The following is an 18,403-nucleotide window of genomic DNA, read 5'->3' on the forward strand; positions in this document are numbered from 1 at the left end:
CTAAAACTACAGAATTGGCTGATTTTGTTCAAAACTCTCTTTTTCCTTTATATAAGGCATGCAGTCAAAGCTTTTTCTTTTTCTAAAGAGTAAGACACTCTGAAACTGTAGCAAGGAGATTTGTTTAAACCTGTCCTGATTTCAGCTGAGATGGAGTTAACTTTCTTGCTGGCAGCTGGTGTAGCGCTGTGTTTTAGATTTAGGATGAGAGTGATGTTGATAACACACTAACGTTTTTGATTGTTGCTGAGCAGTCAAGGCCTTTTCTGCTCCTCACACCACCCAGCCAGCAAGTAGGCTGTGGGTGCACAAAAATCTGGGCGGGGACACAGCCAGGACAGCTGACCCTAACTGACCAAAGGGGTATTCCATACCGTATGATGTTATGATCAGTATATAAAGCTGGAGAAAGAAGAAGGAAGGGGGGCAACCTTTGGAGTGATGGTGTTTGTCTTCCCAAGTATCCGTTACCGTGATGGAGCCCTGCTTTCCTGGAGATTGCTGAACACCTGCCTGCCCATGGGAAGCAGGGAATGAATTCCTTGTTTTGCTTTGCTTACATGTGCGGCTTTTGCTTTACTTATTAAACTGTCCTGACCTAAGCACACAAGTTTTTCTTAATTTTACTCTTCCGATTCTCTCTCCTATCCCACCGGGGAGTGAGTGAGTGGCTGTGTGGTGCTTAGTTGCCAGCTGGGGTTAAACCACAACAAAACCTTTTACTCCTTCTGTCTTGTACTTTAGAAGAAAAGGTGAAATTGCAGGCAACTGCAGCTGATGATATGATGATCTCATATGGTAAAGGAAATGTAAGAAGTTTGCTAGATATAAATTTGTCTATTACAGTGCAGTGCTCTGGTGACTTAGCATATCTCCTTATAGGGCTATCCAGCAGGTACACTAAATAGTCCTATCTTGGATATTACACTACTTGGAAGCTGAAATATAGCTCAGCCCCTAACTGTGGGGTGGTGACTGATCCCGAAGTTTATTTTGATTTGACTTTACAAGAAGTAATTTTTCATCCTATTTCCTTTATTTTCATCATGTAGCTCGCTTGTTTCTGATCCTAGGCTACCATCGTGTGGCCGCTTTGAGAATCTTCCCAAGTAACAGAAACAAAGACTACTCAGCCTGGAAAGAAGCAAGGTACTGCCTGCGTACAAGATGAAGGCCACATGTAGTTTTCAGCAGGCTTAATTTTCCTTTTGGATTGCACTCAGTCATCCCTTACTTAGATGTTCTGCCCTTCTGTTTGTGTCTGTTCTGTTCTGCTTTAATTCTTGCCTCCCAAATACTGACAAAACGTATCCTAATTTCAGAAGGAAAAGGTGCAAATTTTTCTGCAAGTAGCAGCACTGGGCCACTCCATGGATTAAACTGTAAGACAGGTATATCTATGCTAGGCATTTCTGCCCATGAATTCCAAACTCAGAGTTTCAAATTCTTCCTATGTAAGTCCCTTCTGTAAAGCCTTTGATATGGTCCCCCACAATATTCCAGACTCTAGATTAGAGAGATATCAGTTTGACCAGCTGTTAGGTGGCTATGGAATTGGCTGGATGCATGCCACCAAAGACTTATAGCAGTCTATGGATCAATGTCCAACCAGAACCAGTCCTCAATGGTCTGTACTGGGTCCAGTACTATTTGACGTCTCCATCAACAGCATAGAAAGTGGGATTGAGTGCACCCCCTCAGCAAGTTTGCAGATGACATCAAGCTGAGTGGTGCAGTTGATGCACTAGAGGGAAGGGATACCATCCAATGGGACCTTGACAGGCTTGAGGAGTGGGCCCATGAAAACCTCATGAAGTTCAACATGGCCAAGTACAAGGACCTGCACCTGGGTTGGGGCAATGCCCAGTATCAATACAGACTGGGAGATGAAAGGATTGAAAGCAGTCCTGCAGAGAAGGACTTAAGGACACTGGTGGGTGAAAAATTGGACCTGAGCTGACAATGCGGGCTTGCAGCCCAGAAAGCCAATCACATCCTGGGCTGCATCAAAAGAAATGTGGCCAGCAGGTCAAGGGAGGTGATTCTGCCCCTCTACTCCGCTCTGGTGAGACCCCACCTTGAGTACTGCATCCATCTGTGGTGTCCCCAGCACAAGAAGGACATGGACCTGTTGGAGCGTGTCCAGAGGAGGGCCACAAGAATGGTCAGAGGGCTGGAACACCTCTCTTATGAAGAAAGGCTGAGAGATTTGTTGTTGTTCAGCCTGGAGAAGAGAAAGCTCTGAGGATACTTTATTATGGCCTTTCAACACATAAAGGGGGCTTATAAAAAAGACATAGAGAGACTTTCTACCAAGGCCTGTAGTGACAGAACATGAAGCAATGTTTTAAGCTGAAAGAGGGTAGATTTAGATTGGATATAATGAAGTTTTTTAAGATGAGGGTGGTGGGACACTGGAACAGGTTGCCCAGAGAAGTTGTGGATGCCCCTTCACTGGAAATGTTCAAGGTCAGGCTGGATGGGTCTTTGAATAACCTGATCTAGTGAAAGATGTCCCTGCCCATGGCAGGGGGGTTGAACTACATGATCTTTAAAAGTTCTTTTGCTCCTAAATCATTCTGTGATGCTATGATTCTATAAAATATGATTGTAGTAAACACTCTCCAAAGTTCATGCTTCTGAGCTATTATTTCAGACTGTGAATTGAAGCAGACAAATATGGAAACATCTAATGTTATACATTTGCAGCTGTCAGGGAAGGAATCTCTGGGTCAAACACAAGCCTATACTGTAAAGAAAACTTTGTACTAAATAAACATTCCTGTACCGGACTAATTTTTATTCATGTAGTAATGGAAATAATATTTAAAAAGAAACTACATACTTCTTATATTCATTGCAGAATGGATTTGGATTCTTTGTTGGAGCTCTTCATCAGGAAATAATCTATGTTAGAGTCTATTGCAATTTGAAGTCTAAATCTAGTCTCCAGCCAAACAGAATATTTAGTGTGGTGTTAACATTTCACCTTACTCTTTTTCTCCATGTACACCACAGTGTTTAAAAAGTGAAAAAATTGAGATAGTATAGATAACGATTTTTAGCTACAGATATTACTAACTCTTAGTCCTTCCCTTCCCTTCCCTTCCCTTCCCTTCCCTTCCCTTCCCTTCCCTTCCCTTCCCTTCCCTTCCCTTCCCTTCCCTTCCCTTCCCTTCCCTTCCCTTCCCTTCCCTTCCCTTCCCTTCCCTTCCCTTCCCTTCCCTTCCCTTCCCTTCCCTTCCCTTCCCTTCCCTTCCCTTCCCTTCCCTTCCCTTCCCTTCCCTTCCCTTCCCTTCCCTTCCCTTCCCTTCCCTTCCCTTCCCTTCCCTTCCCTTCCCTTCCCTTCCCTTCCCTTTTTCTTTTTGCTAGAATGAAAGCTTTTAAATCTTTTCACCAAAACAAAAGTTCTGCTAACAATATATTCTGTTTATATACTGAGAAGGAGCAGATCAATGCTGAGTTTGCAGGCAGCCTGACTGACCACACTAAATTATGCTTTTGTTTACAGTCATTTTATACATATAGCTCCATACAGTGAATGTTAAACAAGACTTCAAGGATGGGATTCATTTCTGCAGTGTAGATTAAAACTGCATATTGTAGTCATCTGTACTTTAGTTATGTGACTCTGTGTTCACTTCAGACTCTGTGAAGGGAAATGGATACTTTCTGGAGGAAAATGAACAGGGAGAGGGGAACGTTGTTTTGTCAGACTGTATTTCTTTTCATTGACAATAATGATAACTGAACCTGATTTGTGCAGATATAAATATCTCCACTGAAAAGACATTTCTTCATTTCAGAATTCTTTTGCCTTTTAAGTTGCAATGACAATCTTCTGATTATTCCCAGGAAGGTGATATGCATCGGTCTGAAATTGTGATTATACAGCAGTAACATAAGTACTTTCATTTCTTTCCCATGCACTCACTATTACACTCTGACTCACAGAAAATTGTGCTCGAGTCATTTCCAGTCTAGGCTAGGCTGGGTATTGTGTGAGAAAATATTAAGGAAGTAGATTAATGGTGTTCTTCCTCTACGTTTTTATATTTCTTAGTAAACTTGGGCTTATCATCTTCTGATCATCACTTTCTAGTGAATTTTTGCACTAAAGCACTTTTCTTTTAAAAAGTACCTCATTCATTGACCTGTTGTTCAAGTTTGTAAGATATACTATCCAGGTTAGTTCTGCTTTTTTATTTTTTCTTTCAAGTCTTTTCGACAACTGTTTAGGCTCTATTTTTCAAGTTGGCATAGTTTTTCCTTTGAGATATTCAGAAAAGATACGGTACTTTTTAAACCCTATTGAATAGGGTTTGAAAGCACTGAATAGTTGTTCGTAACCTTTCCACCCATATGGGGGTAGTCTCTCTGTTACAGCAACTCTGGTTTTAGCTGTAAAGCAGCACACGCTGAGCTGTTGACCCCGTGAGACTGCCTCAGCCTCTCTCCTATGCACTTCTCGGCATCAGCAATGGGGTACTATTTCAACGAGACATAAATGGGTGCAGTGCAGGTGGTAAATTCTTGAAGGAGACCTTGTTTGTTTCTGTGGCACTTCAATTCGAGGAGCTGTTGGAACCCCTTCTGGTAGCCTAGTGCATGAGCATGTCCAATACCACACCTGGTGACAGTGCTGTGCTCAGCAGTGGCAGGATGGCCGTAGTGCTCTTGAAGACATAATTGCTCGGTGGCTCTCCTGTGCTTCAAACTCTGACAATCCCCTCTTACCACACAGCCTTTGTTTGAGTGATAATGCTTATTTAGTTCAAATCACATGCAAAGACCAACTGAAAAGGCCTTGATAGTCTTTACCAAACCCAGACACCCTGAACATTTCTGGCAGCTGTCTCTACAGGAGTTGTGTCTGAATATAATACTTGTATAGCAAAGTTGAAAGTGTGGGCAATGACCAAAGTCACAGGACAAATGAAGACAACAAATGTCCTCCAAAGATTAGGTTACAGCCTTCCAACAACGTGTTCCACATTATCATTACTAAATCCATATAGACTCCCATAATATCTACAGATTTAAACATTCCCAGACTATTTTTGAACAGAAAAGAGCCCAGGCCTGGCTGCAGTCCATCTTCATCATACTGACATGTCTTTCTCAGATTACCGGCCTTCTCTACTGACCTGTTGATCACAAATTTTTCTTGATTTGGCTAATCTTGCTGTTCAAAGAGGACGTGTCAAAAAAACAGCCACATGGTCATGAGTCTGATCTAACAGGAGATGATCAGCAGAAGGGCTGGGTTTGGAAGAAAAGAACCTTTTCAGCAATTTCTCCTGCAGGTATTGGTACCTATGGGTGAAATAAGGTAAAAGTATGTACGCCAGATGAAAACATCATCTGCTTCTGTAGCGCTATATGGTCTAAATAGTTAAAAGTACTATTTTGATTCAGAACTGAGGTGGGTTAGTTTTGGCTAACAGGAAAACTCCCACACAGTTGCTTGCTCACTCCCCCCCTTTAGTGGGACAAGGGGAGAAAATAGAAAAAAAAAAAAAACAGGAATGAGAGCTCATGGGTTGAAATAAGGACAGGGAGATTGCTTACCGATTATTACTGTGGGCAAAACAGAATCAACTTGGGGAAAAATCATAGAATCATAGAATGGTTTAGGCTGGAAAGGACCTTGAAGATCATCGAGTTCCAACCCCCCTGCCCACTAGACCAGGTTGCCCAAGGCCACGTCTAGCCTGGCCTTGAACACCTCCAGGGATTGGGCCTCAACAACCTCTCTGGACAACCTGTTCCAGTGCCTTACCACCCTCAAAGTGAAAAACTTCTTCCTAATGTTCAATCTGAACCTGCCCTCTTCCAATTTAAAGCCATTCCCCCTCGTCCTATTGCTACATGCCCTTGTAAAAAGTCCCTCCTGAGCTCTCTTGTAGGGTCCCTTTAGGTACTGGAAGGCCACAATAAGATCTCCCTGGAGCCTTCTCTTCTCCAGGCTGAACAGCTCCAACTCTTTCAGCCTCTCCTCATAGGAGAGGTGCTCCAGCCCTCGGATCGTCCTTGTGGCTCTCCTCTGGACACTTTCCAGCAAGTCCATGTCCTTCTTATGTTGGAGACTCCAGAGCTGGATGCAATACTCCAGGTGGGGTCTCATGAGAGTGGAGTAGACCTTTGACCTGCTGGCCACACTTCTTCTGATGCAGCCTAGGATACAGTTGGCCTTCTGGGCTGCGATTGCACACTGCTGGCTCATGTTGAGCTTCTTATCAATCAGCACACCCAGGTCCTTCTCCTCAGGGCTGCTCTCCAGTCATTCCCCACCGAGCCTGTATTTGTGCTTGGGATTGCCCCGAACCAGATGTAGGACCTTGCACTTGGCCTTGTTGAACTGCATGAGGTTGGCTTGGGCCCACCTCTGCAGCCTGTCCAGGTCCCTCCGGATGGCATCCCTCCCCTCCAGCATGTCTACCCTGCCAAACAGCTTGATATCATTGGCAAACTTGCTGAGGGTGCACTCGACCCCACTGTCCATGTCGCTGACAAAGATGTTGAACAGTACAGTTCCCAGTACCGACCCTTGAGGAATGCCACTCTGCTCTCCACTTGGACATTGAGCCGTTGACTGCAACTCTTTGAGTACAACTGTCCAGCCAGTTCTTTATCCACCGAGTGGTCCATTTGTCGAATCCATGTCTCTTCAATTTAGAGACCAGGATATCATGTGGGACAGTGTCAAAAGCTTTGCACAAGTCCAAGTAGATGACATCAGTTGATATTCCTTTATCCACTGCTGCTGTAACCCCTTCGTAGAAGGCCACCAAATTTTTCAGGCACAATTTGCCCTTAGTGAAGCTGTGTTGGCTGTCACCAATGTTTTCCATGTGCCTCAGCAGAGTTTCCAGGAGGATCTGCTCCATGATCTTGCCATGCACAGAGGTGAGACTGACTGGCCTGTAGTTCCCTGGGCCTTCCTTATTTCCCTTTTTGAAAATAGGGTTTATGTTTCCCCTTTTCCAGTCGGCAGGAACCTCGCCAGACAGCCACAACTTCTCAAATATGATGACTAGTAGCTTAGCGACTTCATCTGCCAGTTCCCTCAGGACCCACAGATGTATCTCATCAGGTCCCATGGACTTGTGCACCTTCAGGTTCCTCAGGTGGTCTCGAACTTGATCTTCACCTACAGTGGACAGTTCTCCATTTTCCCAATCCTTGCCTTTGCATTCTGCGTCATGGGCAGTGTGGCTGCAGTCCTTGCCAATGAAGACTGAGGCAAAAAAGTCATTGAGTACCTCAGCTCTATCTCTGTCCCGGGTAACCAGTTCTTGTGTTTCCTTCTGGAGAGGGCCCACATCTTCCCTTGTCTTTCTTTTCTTGATGACATACTTAAAGAAGGATTTTTTGTTTGTCTTGATGTCCCTGGCCAGATTGAGTTCTATCTGGGCTTTAGCTTGTCTCACCTGATCCCTGGCTGCTCGAACGATTCCTCTGTATTCCTCCCAAGATACCCGCCCCTGTTTCCACTCCCTATAGGCCTCGTTTTTCCTTTTGGTCATGTCCAGGATCTCCTTGTCCATCCATGCGGGCCTCCTGGCTTTTCTGTCTGCCTTCCTCTTTGTTGGGATGCATCACTCCTGATCTTGCAGGAGGTGGTCCTTGAATATTAACCAACTTTCTTGGGCCCCTCTTACCCCCAGCGCTTCATCCCATGGCACCATACCAAGCAGATTCTTCAAGAGGCCAAAGTCAGCTCTCCTGAAGTCAAGGGTGGTCAGCCTGCTGCGCACCTTCCTCAATGCCTCGAAAATAACTCATTTATTGCCAATTAAAAGAGATATGGGTAGTGAGAAACAAAAATACAAACATTAAAGCAACACCTGCCTCTCCCGGCCCTTGCCCAGGGTCCACCTCACTCCATCACATTACACTCCTTTCCCTCCCTGAGCAGTGCATGCGGGATGGTGACTGGGGGGACGGCGGCACTGTGATCAATACATGAATGTTCATGTCCACTGCTCTTTTTTCTTCATGGTTGTTCTCTACTCCAGCACAGGTCCTCCATGGGCTGCTGTGAATCTCTGCCCCATGATGGAGCACGTCTAACCTTGGTGTTCCCTCTGCTTTTTCTCACTCTTTTTGCTCCCTCCTCCTCTCTCTATCCAGCATTTCCCCTCTTCCCCCCAGAAGAAGGGTTGAATAGTTTTCATGTGATGTATCCAAAAGAGGCTTTGGTTTAAGTATGGGGCTATTTTCCCAAAGCTGAGATCCTAATACATATCTACAGGTCAATTGTTGCTAGATAAGTCATTCCAAACCCATAGGGTGGGATTCATCTGTAATGTTAACCATGTCAAAATTATATCCAAGTCTGATCTGGGGTCTTACCACAGAGAGCAAGACTCTGAATTTTCCAGGGGATAATTCATTTGCTCTTCTTATGGGATAAGATTAAACCTGTAACAGACACCTAAGTCATGACAAGTTCATTAACCCTTATTCTCTGTGAGCAGAACCCAAGGTTATGAGCCCAAACTTAAGGATCTTTGACAGATACCTAAGTAATGGAAGATGAATCTTCCTGATGTAGAGACAGATCTTTGCACATCACCACAAATGGTTCCTCCGCTGGTACCGGCACTGGTAGTTTCAGTGGTGAGGTTACCTACTACAAATTAGCTAGCTCTATAATGTTTGTGCAGTGTTTACTCTGTCTTCCCCTTAGTTTTTTCTAGCTATTGGAACACCTAATGATGATTTTTCAGAAAAAAAACCCCTTCATTAACTTCAGGAACAACTGCTTAAAAGAAAGAAAAACATTTAGCCACATACACTTATCAGATAAAACCAAATGGAAGTGACTAAAGTAATGTGACTCAGCCCAACGCAAGGAGCAGTTTAACAGTGATGACAACCCTGACTCAGCTGGGCAAACTTTAAGTCCTCTTGCGTTAAGACAGCTGGTACTGCTTGTACAATCAAGTGCGCTAGTCACGGTTGGAAAAGGAAGTAGTGCCTGGGACTGAACAGGCATCTGGCTAATTTACTAGTTAGCTGGTCTGGTTGCACACATGCAGGTGCACAAGCTGATGTGTGGGAAAAGGGCAAGTAACATTTGACTGACTGCGGGAGAGGATTTGGAAACATTTGGCAAGCTTGATCCATAGTGGACGCTACAGCTTTGAGAAATCACCTCAGATGGAGAAGCATGTCTCGTTGGGACTCTCCGGCATGCTAAATGGGGAATTACCTAAGCATCGCAGTTGGAAATAGCATCGTAGAGGGCTGTATCCTCACATCTTTTCCATCATAAAAGTGTGTGCCCTTCTTGTGGGACCGAAGAAGTGAATTATGGATGGACTTAACAGCTGTGAACCTCTGCCAAAGGTAGGTCCTAACAGCATCCCTTTTTTAAACTTCAGACAAAGTTCATTCCCTTCTTTCAAATTCTTCCCAGAGGCAGAATCGCTCACCTCCTCCTCTGTCAAGGAAGTCAGGGCTGTGCTAGAGCAGCCCTCCTCTGACTGATGGATTTTAACCCAGTTTCTCCTCCACCTCCTTCGTTCTCTATCCAGTAATCCTCAAGCAAAAGTCTTACTGTTAAGTCAGAAAAATCAGCTACCTTCCACTGCGAAACTGCAAAAAAAGCCCCTGAACTCTCAAATTATTTTCAGGCAAAGCTGTGGATTTCAGAAGGCTATTCTTACAAAACTTTCTAATATTTAGAATAAATCACATTTGTCAAATGTCTAACATTTTAAGATTTTACCAAAATATTTCCTGATTAATTTTTTCTACTGAAGACAAATAAAAGTGCATGTATATAAGTCATTATTTTGGGTGAGAATAGTGTTGCTTCAAAGAGCGCGTGTAATGGTTGCTCGAAGCTGAGCTACAGCAATGTTTCAGAAGTGGTGTGACAAAAGGACACAGCTCACTGTCTTTCAGTGTGATTTCTTGCTCAGTGTATTCTCAGTGATAGGAGACTGAGAGACCACAAGAACGCAATGGAAGAATTTTTGTTGATGAGCTCCAGATTAGTAATAAGGACATAGAAGTCTGAACAAGCACAATTATCAATATTGACCTATATTTAAGGGTGCTAAGCAGAGCACCTAGAAACATATCTTACTCTGATACAGACTGAATTTTTGAAAATCTCTCTAGGTGAAGTGGCCAATGACAATAATTTTGTCAGACGGTTCAATTGTAAAGAGGTTGACATGTTTTGGAACTGAGATTAGCAAAAGCTGTTTCACAAACGAGTAATTTATTTACTTGCACTTGGCAGATGGATAGTAATTTTCCCTCTGCCTGTCTCTAGTGAATTTTATATCATCAGACTGTTTGGCAATGAGTCAATTTTCTTTCAAGTGAGTTGCTGCTCTTCACTATTGTGATCCTGAGCAACTAGAGTTTGGTAGGGGAAGAGTGTCATGAGGCTCAGAAAGTTCTTCGAAAAAATGATGGCTATAGCAGATGGATAGACGTTTTTAGACTCCAGATTTGACTGTGTAAAGGACATGGCTATGCTTGTCTCCACTGAGCACATCATCTGCACATATATGTTGTCCTTCTTGGCTAGGCAAACAGTGCCCCACAGTAGCACTAGGAGCCTCCTCTTCAAATACTGCTTTGTGAGTTGAAAGAATCAGATGGAGGTTGCAGAAGGCAGCACTTTACAAAATCTTTAGTAACCTAGGTAGGAAGTAGTCTTTTAATAATGATTTGCGAATCAATAGAAGCTTTGCCAGAGTCAGTCCTAGCTCTTAAATGATGGAAGAATGAAAATTAAGGCTTGAAGTTTAAAGATGTTGAAAGGATAAGGATTGTTTTTAAGCATCTGAAAAGTTTTCTGCATACCAACTGGGAAGGAAAATAGAATGAACCGTTCTGAAGGACATTCTTAAATGAATTGTATAGAAGAAGCATGGAGAGAAATTAACAGTGTTCCATTACAGGAATGGAAAGAAAAGAATGGCTCTTATTCAGACTCCATTGCTTTTTTCAATCTGTCAATTTTTAAAGATTTTCTCCAAACAGGGGGAGCAAGAATTGTGTCTGTAACAATTTTAGGAGTCTGAAATTCAATTGTAATGAGCAGAGATCTAATCAATGCAGTTTACAGTTTGATTTATCAGATTTACTGTATGGGTCTACCTGAAGGTGAAATGAGTCTTCTTCTCACCCAACCCCTTCTCTCTCTCTCTGTAGTTCACTCATTACTTTAGCTAGATCTCCATTAGCTGTAATGGTAACCTGGACAACTATCTTCTTGTAGATGGCAGTTTGCAGGTGTCTGAATCCTAGTCCTAAACTGTAGAAACCCAAATTGAGGATTAATCTAATCCCCAGACTTTCAACTGAGAAAAAAACTGAACATGTATCTTAAGGCCTTCCCGACTTGTCTCCACCCAGCAGGGTCTATTCCCTCATTTGTTCTCTGTCCATACACTACACACTCCAGGTGGCTGCTGAACTCCTGCAGGAATGGACTAAGGGTCTAGCAAGAAGATACTCTAGACTGATGCGGTGGGTTAGTAGCTCAGTTTCATCCTATTACCTGAGAATGCAAAGTGATAAACAGCATTAAAGAAGAAGGCATTGAGGTCTCTGCCTCCTTGAGACAAAAATGATATACATGGATCTGAGTAGTTCCAATACAGAAATGGGCACATCACACACCTGTGATGATGCGGAGTTGCTGTTTGAGGCACAGCAGCCATCAAATTGTTCAAACTGACTCCAAGAGCTAAGCATAAATAAAGGCTAACATGACAACATGCGTTGTTAGGCTCTTATTTGATTCCACAAATTTGTAGCTGATAAAATATATATGTTAGCTATTCTGTTGTCAGTGCTTGAATATCTGATCAGGAATATTTGCATAAATTAGCAATCGGTTGCCAATATATATGCTCTTAAGTGTCTAGGAATTTTCTCTGGGTTGGGCTATGTTCTACCGGTTCCCTTGAAAGAAGGGTAATGGTTACAAAATATAGTTTACCTTTTATAATAGAGCAGGCTCTCTTCCCAGAAATATTCAGGACGCATATCTATTGTTTTCACACTAAAAAATAAGTCATTATTTCAAGCTTTACTCTCTTAGGCTGCTTGTCATCACAATTATTGTGATTCATCACTGATCTCACCAGCAGCCCAGAGGAATTTGTATGCATAATGAGATATCAGCTCCTGATCAGTGTTCTGAATTTTTCTATATAGTTGACAAAGTTTAAAATGGAAATTTCAGTATAGTAACAATTCCTAGCTATTTCAGCTATTTCTGGTGTGATTTGGAAAATTTGTATAATCTCTCCATGCCTCAGTTCCTCACTCAGAAAAGATTAGGGTCCTTTTTTTCCCATCTTTTCCTCTCCTTTCTCTCCGCCATTAAAAGTAGTGCATATTACAATGTGTCGTTGTAGGGACGGACACGACACTGAATATCAAGTTGCAGCAATCGTATATTTTATTTTACAAGCAGTGCTCTTTTATATCCCTTTACCCAGATGCTTATCTATGCATATACTCTACCATTCTACTTTTACCCAATCCGCTCTCACATCACACGCCAGCCAGCCAATACAATTGTTGATCACACGCTGTTCATGCTCTGGTCAAAGCCAGGATGTTTGCCACCCTTATCTTGTTTGCTCAACTCTTCTCAGGACCTCCCAGTCTCTTCAAGGCTACACGGGTATCTGCTCAAGGTCAATGTTAAATTTGCATTCTGATCCCTCGGACCAGCCGAGGTCTCCCACAACAATGTAGGTGTTAAATGGGTCTGATTTAGACTAATAGATTTGTAATCACAATACTATCACCCCTACATTTTTAATTCAAAACTTTCACTGATTCCTCCTGATTAGCTGCGAACAAGCATGTTTATATAGTATGGCACTCCTTTATAGGGCTTATTCCCACTCCTGACGCAAAGTCAGTGTACCCTACAGTGTACCCCAAACCTGCACATTGCTGCCTCATAAATCTCCGCATAGAGGATGTGACTGTCATTGATATTAACCTCTACAGCTGCAGAAAACCAGATAAACCAGACCAGAGACATTGTATCTGAAGTTTACTTTCACTGTCAACAGATGGCTATTTGCTGTAGCTGATAATTTCGGAAAGAAAAGAGACATCTTCTCCAAGAAATTACTTTCTCTGGCAAGCCTTGTATTGATATATGTACACGTGCATCTATCTATCTATTTGAAAAGTATTACAAAAGTAATCCAAAACAAAAGAAACGTCGCATTTTGAGACTGCGGATGCAGAGTAGGCTACCACATGGACAGCTGCCATCCCTATTATGTGAAACAGAAACATGAGATCATCTTCAAAACAGGATTAAGAGACCCAAACGGTGATAATTTAGTCATTGCACTAGAAAACTATGATGTCAAAACTCCCTTCTAACAAGTACGTACCACTTTCAGGACACTCTCTTTACCTTACTGGTATCCTTCAAGACTGCCTCACTACCCCTTTGCAGTGAAACATTTCATTTTCAAAAGACCAAATCTCTGAAACTTCATTTTTACATCTATGCAAAGCAAAAGATGAGATTTCCCCCTCTTCCTCTCTTGATATAAACAAAGGTGGAACTAAAGAGCACCTCAAATGCCCCCAGCACATGATTTCAAACATTAGTTGTGCTAACACAACAAACTAGACTTCAAGGGAATATGACAAGGGAAAACCCATGTCCTTTAGTCACACGCATGGGACTTCGCTGGAACAAACTCAACAGAGGGTTCAGATGACTACGAAAAGAACGGCTGCTGAGTACTGAGCTTAGCTTAGAGCACTGGCTTTATGGATGGTTAGCAGTCATTTCTTTTTACAGGCAACTAAACCCGGGGTGAAATACTGCACAGTGCATTGGCTTTATGGATATTTTTAATTGTACGACATGCCATTTTGATCAGCCCATATCCATATGTTGTTCCAATGCAGCACTTCGATGAACTGGAACTATTATTCAGTTCAGTGTGAGAGTCTACTAAGGATGAAAGAGAGTGTTGAATTCCTACCATTCTTGCTTTTCTGAATATATTAACAATTTGTGAAAACGGAAAAAAAAAAATAATCCCTGAAGTGTAGCTTTCTTCCGTTTCATCTTTAATTATTTTATATTATAAGAAAACTCCAGGAAACATACCACCAGGTAAAGAATGGCTTTTCTTTGAAGTTGGCAATGGTAGTATTTTATTGATGTAAGAAAACTGGAAGAAACATGCTGCAATTACTAATGTGCTCCCATCAATTCAATACACAAACCACAATTAAAACAGATAAAATTTACATGTTTTGCTAATAAGCAGAAGACACAATGGGAAAACAAGTTTTCTACATTTTAAAAAACAAAGTACTGGGCCTGTGGTCAGGTTTGCTACGATTACCATTGGACTTGAGATTCTAAGTCATACTCTTCTCACTTCACGTACTCCTAAATATAGTTGAAGTTCTCAAGAATCATTTACCTCCCTTCATCTAGTCCATAGTTAGAAAAGTAAACATGAGAAGGGGCTCCATCTAAACATGAGGAGAGACTTCTTTACTTTGAGCGTGGCAGAGCACTGGAACAGGCTGCCCAGAGAGGTTGTGGAGTCTCCGATTCTGGAGACATTCAAAACCCGCCTCGACACCATCCTGTGCAACCTGCTGTAGGTGACCCTGCTCTGGCACAGGGTTGGACTAGATGATCTCCAGAAGTCCCTTCCAACCCTGACCATTCTGTGATTTTGTGAAGTACGGGGTTTTTGTACACACCCACCTTAAGCTCATGTCTGATAAACTTCACAACAGAGGTAAAAGGCTGTTGGTTTGGCCTTACATTGTATAATTGTATTATCTAGTGCTAACAATAAAATAACACATGGACCTAAAAACATCATTTTCTAATTCAAATGCAAGATTAACTTATCGAATCTATGTATAATGGAAATATGGATATAAAGTAGTCACAGTAATCACAGCAAAATATATATTATTAAAAGAAAGAGGCACATGGTGTATACCCAAAATACAAAGCAGCAGTTTTTAAGGCTTTAATAGTAAGAAGTTGAAACATTCCATTGAGCTTTTGTATGACATCTATTTGGTTGAGTGTTTGGTTTTGTTTGTTTTTTTTTAACATACTTACTGAAAGAATAAAAATGTTTCTGTACTTAACTGTAACAGCCTCTGCCTGGGATGAGAATTAAGATTTTTAGGTCTCTACCACTTCACCTAACAAGCCATCAAAGTGAGGGAGACACATAGGATCCTTCCTTTGGCAGCATTTCTCTGCTGTGTTCCCAGTAGCTAAAGATGGAGACAAGCAAAGCAGAAGAACCAATTTCTAGGCTTTGAAGGGGAGCTCACCAATTAGTAAATGAAAGAAAATATATTCCTTGATCTCTTCAGCCCTTTGTAGCAGTGCTTGTGAAATGAGACTTTTAAGAGGAAAATAGCTTGACCAAATTTGGGGATTTTTAAAAGGCAGTAAACAATGCATTCTTGACACCTTAGGTTCCTTTTTGCACTGAAACCTGGGGTCAGGTTCTCAGCATATATACTTTTTAACATAAATGAAGAGGCATATCTGTTCCAAACCACATTCTCAGAAAAAAAAAAGCCAACACTTTCATCCAATTTTGCCCCTCCAAATTCAGCTTAAGTTGAAAAGCTGGAATGTAAAATATCAGCTTATTATCAAGGCAGTCAAACCCCTCCGAATGCCACTCATAACATGTTGGTATGGCTTGCAATTTCATATATGATAACTGCAGATTACCCCCACTTACAAAGTAAACCAGGTAAAAATAGGACAATTTCAGAGACTAGGCTGGGCAAAGCTTAAGATATGGAGAGTAACGCAGACAGTGAGTGATACCTGTTCAAAATGCAAGATTTATTTGGTCTTTTTCCTCTATTAGTTCTGGGACTTTCAGTTATCTGTCTAATTTGTGTTTGTTGTTTGGTTTTTTGTTTTGTTTTGTTTTGTTTTGTTTTGTTTTGTTTTGTTTTTAATTTGGTGTGCAGTGAAAGGTGCTTATTAGCTACTGAAAAACTAGGAGAACAATAGCTGGTAGGGACCCATGGGTCCATCTTTCTGAGATGTTAATTTCATAGCCACCACTTACAATACGTGATTTAATTTCTTCTATAATCTTACTTTTTCTGAAAAGATAAAAGCTTATTACAATACATAAAAACCATTGAAATCTTTCTCTCCCGTGTGCAAAGAGAAAAAATAGTAACGGCTCTGACCACTGAGTTAGTCATTCAGAGGTGCGTCTCTTTCAAGGTATTTCGAAGAACTTGGTTAAGGTTCCGGTTAGTGTTCGTGTATTCAGAGGTGCACCTCGGTCCCATAGCGGGAAGCGGCAGTGGAAGCGTGCTTTCCTGAGGGGCAGTCTTGTGAAAAGGGAAGTCTCTTGAATCAATTTCTCATTATAGTCTTAAATCAAGACATTCTCCAGTGCTGACCTCTCCTGCTTCTCAAACCAAACGATGCATAACTATACAGGATTTAACATGCATTTAGAAGAAGGTAAGTTTTGAAAAAAGAATGTAAATGGTAATGCTGTTTTGACGCTTCAGCTACCCAGACCTTTATAATGTATTTAACCTATGTTGTTTATGTCATTATTCCTTTATCAGTTTCAGCGTTGTCTACTATCAAACATGGGAGCTTTGAAAAATATGAATTGACAGTCTTAAATGAAGCATAGCTTTTAAGTAGTCTTTTTCAGACAAACAGTCCTAGTGATTCCCCTTAGCTAAGACTGTGCATCAGAGCCACATATAAGAGGTTTCATTGCTGAGTGACTCAATTTACCCTCTAAGTTGAGCACAATATATTTTTCAAGAGCATTCAATATTGTCTTTTTGGACAATTTTTTTCAAAGAAAATATTAAAAAAATGCTGTTTTCTAAAACGTTAACTTTTGTATTTAGGAAGATATAATAATCTAACTTTTTAAAAATTTCTTTATTCATACGTATGGACACTGAACAGATCTACACTTCAGGAAACTCTCAGGTCTCCTGAATTTTAAAAATTATACTGTTCATTTTCCCCACATTCAAAGCAACTGCTCTAAGTTTTATGAAGATTGGTTTCATTACTTTCAGTTTCTTGCCCTGACTGTCTACTTCCCAGATTCACCAGGTGGGTTTCGCCCAAGCCCTTACAATCTCTGCAGCTGCTGTGGTGTATGGGCTGGCACCTCCCCTTACGTTACTGCCCCTTTCTCTTACTCCAGCAACGTGCTATTGTAAACCAGACATCGCTGGGCAGCAAACTATGGGCATTGGCAGTAGCTGAAGCTCAGCAATGAAAGCAAGGGGATAAAGTAAAGACCAAAAAAAAGTAAAACAGAAGTGTAGTACTGTTTTTAAATATTAAGAATATTTTCCTACTAAAAAAAAGGGGTTTTTTTTTGACTGTGCACTCTTTGAAAAGCAATTATTTTTTTCTTTTTAGATTATTTAGATTATTGAGTTAATTTCTATCCCATTAGAATAACTGGCCTGTCTGTAAGAATATTTGGCTAATGTGCATTTCTCCAGAGACAAAAGGACTAGAGACCCTTTTTAAAAAAAAATTGTCAGGCAGTGAATTTTAGTTTGCACCTCATAGACTGAATTTCAGCACCATATGGTATCATAAAGCTCTTTGTGCACAGGATTAGAAACACACAGTCCTGTCTGTGTACATCTGAGAAGAAATGTCCTGTCTTTTTGCTCAGCTATGCTGGCATAAATGGAAATATGCATTCTTTGACAAGCCGTGGATCAAAAGCCTTTCATGTATGGACGGCTTTTCCTTCCCTCCTGATCACCTTGAGTGTCCTTATGCTGCAGTGCTTTCAGTTTGCTGTTTTCTGTGGACCAATTCATTGCATGTAGACATAAGAAATATGTCTATGGGGGTCAGCCCAGGGGTCCATCAGCTGTTCTGTCTGCAGCGGTGGCAATAGGAGGTGCCACTTAGATATAATCCGCAACTTTGGCTGCCTCCTGCAACCCATTCTCTAGGTATTCCCCCAGCTGCTGAACTGGGGCTGTTAGAGGGTACACCCATCCCTAACTCTTTTTAGTAGCTTTTCATAGATCTGCTTTCCACAAATTTGTCTAGTCCTATTCTCAGCCCGCTGACGCTGCCTGCCATCGCAGCGCCGGTGGGAGCAAGGTGCAGGAGTTCATTGCACACCGAGTGGAAAAGTGCCTCTCAGTGCTCAACGAAAGGTCATCCTAGGAAGGGGTCACCTCCAGGAAACACCAATGATCTCTCCTGAAATGCTTTTCTTTGACTCAAGTTGGTTGGGGTTTTTTCTAAGTTTATTCCGACTTTAGAAATCTTCCTTCTCTGCCTCTGTGTTTCCTTTCTCCAACTGAATGTTTCTATGACCTCATAGATGATCTCTGTTTAAGTGGT

Source organism: Vanellus vanellus, assembly GCF_965231255.1.
Source record: "Vanellus vanellus genome assembly, chromosome: 1".
Lineage (NCBI taxonomy): Eukaryota > Metazoa > Chordata > Aves > Charadriiformes > Charadriidae > Vanellus > Vanellus vanellus.